A 6,035-nucleotide genomic window follows, 5' to 3' on the forward strand; every position below is an offset into this window, starting at 1 on the left:
TATATTTGGTATTTTCGATATTTCACTACTGCGGCTTGGTATTGGGCCTCAGTATATATAGTATTGTGGCTGTTTAATATCTCAGTATAACTAAAAGGTAATATAGGTATATTGCAGAGCCCTACTCACTGTACTTATTCAATAGGTTCAGTGTGAATTGTTATTGCCAAATTTAATATATATCAGAAAGCTAAATTTGCAAACTTTTCCTGAGGGATACCTGGACCTACCTAGATAAAGCGTGCTGATTGTATCAACCATGCAGTTGCTACTTTTCTTAGCTCCAGCCAAATACACGTATAACTTAGCACCCCCTTTGGAAACCCTAGATCCGCCCATGAGATGCAGTCTGTTTATTTACAACTTTTAAAATTTCACTCCACTTAGGCACAAGCAGAAAATGATTCATCATTGCATGATGGTTTTACAACAAAAAACAGAGGTTGCTGTCTTGCTGACCCAATGAAAATGTATATTATGAATAAAGCTGTTTTTATTTATCTAAAAAATAAATATCTCAAACTCAAAAATGTATCGCAAAAACTATTGGTGGGAAACTAAGGGTGTATATACACTACATGTATGTAGCTAAGTGATGTTCACTAATATTATCAAGGCTGGAACCAATTATGCTTTGAAAACAGCCTATTATGCATTTTAGAAGTGCTCAAAATCCAGCCTATTATGCTCACAATTATGCTTTTAAAATCAAGATTATGTTCTACAGTTGGCTGTTCTATATCAGCTTTCTTGACTGTTGTATTAGAGTAATTGACTGCTCTATTAGAGTATCTTAATTTAATTTCTGTGAGGTATGAATAATTAGCCAAAGAAACAATAAAAATAATCAAATTACACATTTTCTTAATATTAATGCAGTATTAAGATGTAGTATGTTCATGTTTTGATGTATTTTTGGTGTGTGCATTGCAAATTTACTTTAAGAATCTTGACTATGATGGCATAATGCTTGATGCTTTTGCTAGCCTATTATGCTTGAAAATATGACAGCATGATTGGCGCAAACCAAGAGACATGCATATGTATACTGCAAATAACTTGAAATAAGTGACTGCTGTATTAGAGTATTATTTTTTTATGAGTAAATTGTTGTTTATTAGAATAGGCAATATTCATTTAATGACAAGAAAACAAGTGTATTAATGCAACAATCTACTAATAATGATAATCAACACATCATTGCCAAATCTTATAACTTATTAGGTCTATGCATATTTAGACATACTTTCTCAACTCATATCACCATCAACAGTAAGAAACAACTATATATATATATCCCTTGTTCGCTCTCAGTTATTGTATTACTCAGTTTTATGGAAACCACATCTCATCAAACAAATACCTTTTCAATCATGTTCAATGCTGAGCAACTAAGTTTATAGTCAATGACTTCACCAGTGACTACAAGACTCGTCTTCTCAAATTACAGTTACTACCATTAATGTATACATTTGACTTAAGTGATACTATGTTCTTCATCAAGAGTTACAAATCATCTCATCCAGCTAGGCTTTGACATCACAAAATACATACGTATCATTTGCTACTGGAAACACTTGACATGCCACCATCCTCAGACAACACTACTAAAAATTTCTATTTTAACGGACTGCCTAGAATTTGGAATCACCTCCCTGTCATTGATGGATCTTAATGTTCTTACCATCAAGCAAAAACTACGTACTTACACAGCATAATTCATACACAAATACTGACTGTATTTATTCTGTCTAAGTTTAGGTGTTGGAACTAATAGTCCAAAAATTCTACCTTGGCTCAAACAAAAACAGACCACAGCCCCCAATAATGAATAACATTAGAGTCATTATTTTATAGATTTGAGGTTCGTTCTGTCTCCTTATAGGGAGTTTTTTAAAATAGTTGTTCCAATACTGAATAAAGACGGAGTTAGAATATGTAGTATTGGAACACTATTTTTGCTGTGTTACCTTTGGAATCACTTCCTATCAAACTTTAGCTCAGATGTCAAATTTATTTATTTTATTATTTTATTTTATTAAAGCTTTACAGCACAAGTGCTGAAGGTCTGTAGGACACCTGGTCCTACAGCCTGCTCAAAGACATTAGACACTAAGATGTACTTACTCCTTATTGTGTCCTTGTGTTAACTGTAGCAAGCACCCGATAACTCCACACTTTGACTTTCTTTAACACACTGTAATTCTCATATCAAAACTTGTGTCAAGTTTACCGCAATAATTAAATTAAACGTATACAAAAATTTGACTCTGACTTACCAGTAGACTTTCTCTTCCTACTTGATATAAAATACATTACTACAAATCTCAGTCCACTAGAACTCCTGTGGCATCAAGTAGCATCTGAAAACTAGCTCTCTGGGAAGTAGGTATTCGCACCATTCGGGAGTTTTTCTTATAAACGTTTAACCCACCAGAGCACTGGCAAATACTGTCACAATCCACTCACACCAACCTGTTGCTGCTAGAATGCTCTAAATAATGCTACCTATTTTAATGGGGATTTCCCCATGTGTGACTTAGAATCATCATGATAATGGGCCATGCACAATCATCAATACGAAATATATGGGAGTTATTTGCAATCAGTGGACTTCAAATTGCAAGAGCAATGACTTCCGGGTTGAATTGTGATAAAAGTGTATTGGACAAAGAAAGCTGAAGGTTAGAAATTGTTAATTTCGCTTGTTTTTTTTTTGGAAAAGTCTAATGTGTAAGGTGTAATGAAATGTTACGCTTTAAAAACATGTGTTTTGTATACAAAATGTATTGAATAAACAAAATATGCATATGGCTTCATTAGACAAAATGTACTGACTAGTTTTGATATGTTAGTAGGGTATAGCTAATTAAGTAATTACTTTAAGGTTACGGGATACTGAGCAACTGTCAAACAAAAATTTTATTATGTAATTAAGGCGGGCTTGGTGTTGTTGTGTTGCGTATCAGCTGGTAACAGGCTTAAATTGTTGGGAGAATCATAGCGTGCTGAATCATAGCGTGCTGACTGGACGGGTACAAGGTACAAGAAAACACACGTAACAGTACAAGATAACATAGAAACAACACACTTAGCAACTGGCGCACCTGTAAGCGCATGCGTAGTTTTGCTGACTAACGGCGATATTTTCCTGAACCAAAAATCAGGACTGTCAAACTAGTTGTTAACATTTTGTATAAACAGACTACTAGTTTGGCTTCTTGTCTAGGTCCTGACAGAGCCATTTGTTAGAAACAATGTTTCTAGTGCTTGTGATATCAATTAAAAAATTAATTTTGTGACCACAGTGTCTTGCTTTAGGCCATATTGTAGTCATATTTCAGCAACTATACACATTATTCTCAAATCCTCTTGTCAGTCCCTCACAAGTGATGTTCTTCAAATCTTAGAATTGTTAGTAAGTTCTCATGTTTCTTCATAGGTCTGATTTTTGGTTCATAGTTTTCACTGATTGGCATGGGGACAACTCATGTTTCCATAACAACATTTGAATTCCATGTCAATTAATGAGAAGTCAAGAATGCATAAATATTTGATAACAATGCATTAAGAAAAATCAACCCCTAATCATGAAAAATGATTGATAGTGTACATGTGGGGTTTACAGTATCCCGTAACCTTAATAAGTGTGATTTCTGGCCACTGGTACACGATACCAGTGGACCATCAGTGCTGCTCCAACAGCACTGTAATGTTTTTAAATAAATATAATTGACTGCACTAAACACTTACAAAATTAAAGTGAATCCCCTATTAGAGTAATGTGTTGAAAGGCTTTTTATTTAATTTAGAAATATGTGACTATTCTACTAGAGTAGTTTATGCAAAAACATGGAACGATCTTTATGCAGATTTATAAGGACACACGAACATCTGACTGTTTTGTTAATTGGCTCACGCAGCCCTATAAGTAAGTGACTGCTCTAACAAAATGTTTATGCAGCCAATGCAGAACAAGTTGCTGTCAGACTTTTAGTGCTGGACACTGTAAAGTATTAAAAATAAAAAAAAACAAGTGACTTCTCCAGTAGAGTACATAAATATAAGTGATCATGACAGTTCTTCTATTAGATACAAAGCAAACAGTGGTTTACAATTTAAAACTTTATGCAGTAGATGCAAGTAGCATGAAAGTGATGTCTTATATAGTAACAAGTACACAGAAAAAATTGAAATTTTCAACTAGAGTAGGGACCATAGCAATTGATAAAAAGTACTGAAACAAGTTGGAGTAGTGCATGATATTAAATCACAGTAAAACGATAAGAAGTGTTATCCCTACTGTGTATTTCCAATATACATGGTATCTTGAGCACAGTAGGGATATAGCACTTCTTGTTGTTTTACTATGATTTAATATCGTGCACTACTCCAGCTTGTTTCAGTACTTTTTATCGATGTGCTATGGTCCCTACTCTAGTTGAAAATTCCAAAATTTTGTGTGTAATTATTTGTTAACTTTTTTTGTAAATAATTATTATGACTGGTGAACCCACGTCTGAAATGGTGCCGCGTGCCCCAATTATCGTCTGAAAAGTGAAGTATCCATTACGCTTCGTTGTCAGCTATGTTCAACCTGTTCCGCAGCATTTTTTGAATCAAGAACTGTTCAAAAAGCACCTCTGCACACTGAGACGTATTCTGGAAGAAATGGTGCCGCGCGCCCCAGTTATACCAATTATCGTCGGTTTGAAAAGTGAAGTATCCATTACTATTATTATTATTTATTTTTATTATCAATTTTGTCAAAATGACAGGGTCGTACAGAAGGACAAGCCTGCAAATGTACTTCCCACAATTAAACATACATACATTAACATTAAATGCACACGAATACAATAACTAAGACGAGACAGATAGCTAATAACAGAGCAATACACAACAGGACAAAAAAGAGAAAGTTATTTGAATAGAAATCGGCGAAGAGCAACACAGAATAGATTTGACTTCTTAATCTGTAGGATGGAATGCGGTATGGTGTTCCAAAGTAAAAGGCTTTTTACAAAAAAAGAAGCGATATGAATTAATAGTAGATACAACTGGCTGGATCGATAGAGGATGAAATCTAGTTGAGGTTTCAGGTAACTGCGATTACGCTTCATTGTCAGCTATGTTAAACCCATTACACAACAGTACGAATCAAGAACTGTTTGACAAGCACCTCTGTTATCAAAATAGCCGCTATGAAAAATACGGACGATTTCTGTTAGGCAAAGGGAATCATGTGCTATCGCCAAATCGACACTTTTCGCTGTCAGCAAAGATGAATGGGACACAAAGGAGGACACTGATAAGTCCATGAAGAATGCATTGTACGTTCTGCGGTATGCCAAAAGGCACCTGTCGGGACGAAACGACGTTGAACAGCGAAAAAATCAAGCCCGTAGCCTTAGCCGTTATCGAGTTACGCTTGTCTGAAGGCATCAGTCAGTCAGTCAGTCAGTTACTTACTCAGTCAGTAGAAAATTCCATTAAATAAATTATCAATTTTTAAAATTCCATAGCAACTTTTTGAAAGCGTTTCGGGTTGATCTGGAAGCTTGCTTGGGCTTAGTTTCACCTAACCAATACTGCCTGATCGTCGTTAGGGAAAATTGAGGCTGTTTTTTTTTTGGTGATATTATTTCATGGGCCACGCCTACTCCTTTGTGGTCCCTACTATACACTACTATCATAGTGTATGATAGTTATTAGCACTTTGCACTTGGGCCTTTCTGTGTACAGGAAACATGTGGCTAAGAAGAAATGTGACATGACCTATGTTCAATATGAAATAATTGTATCAATTTAAGGCATAGTACAGAAAAAAATTAGAAAGGCAAGGAACATTTCTCTTTAACTATCATATTGAATTGTTGACTTAGTGGATAACATTACCATTGCATGTAGTTGTCAGTTTAATTTTTAATGTTGCATAATTCATATACAACTGTAATACATGAGAGTTCTTGTAAAACTGTTGTGCCCCAGTAATAATTCTAGGAAGATGACACATGTTTATTTGACAAGTTTAC

This window comes from Dysidea avara, chromosome 5 (assembly GCF_963678975.1).
Source record: "Dysidea avara chromosome 5, odDysAvar1.4, whole genome shotgun sequence".
NCBI lineage: Eukaryota > Metazoa > Porifera > Demospongiae > Dictyoceratida > Dysideidae > Dysidea > Dysidea avara.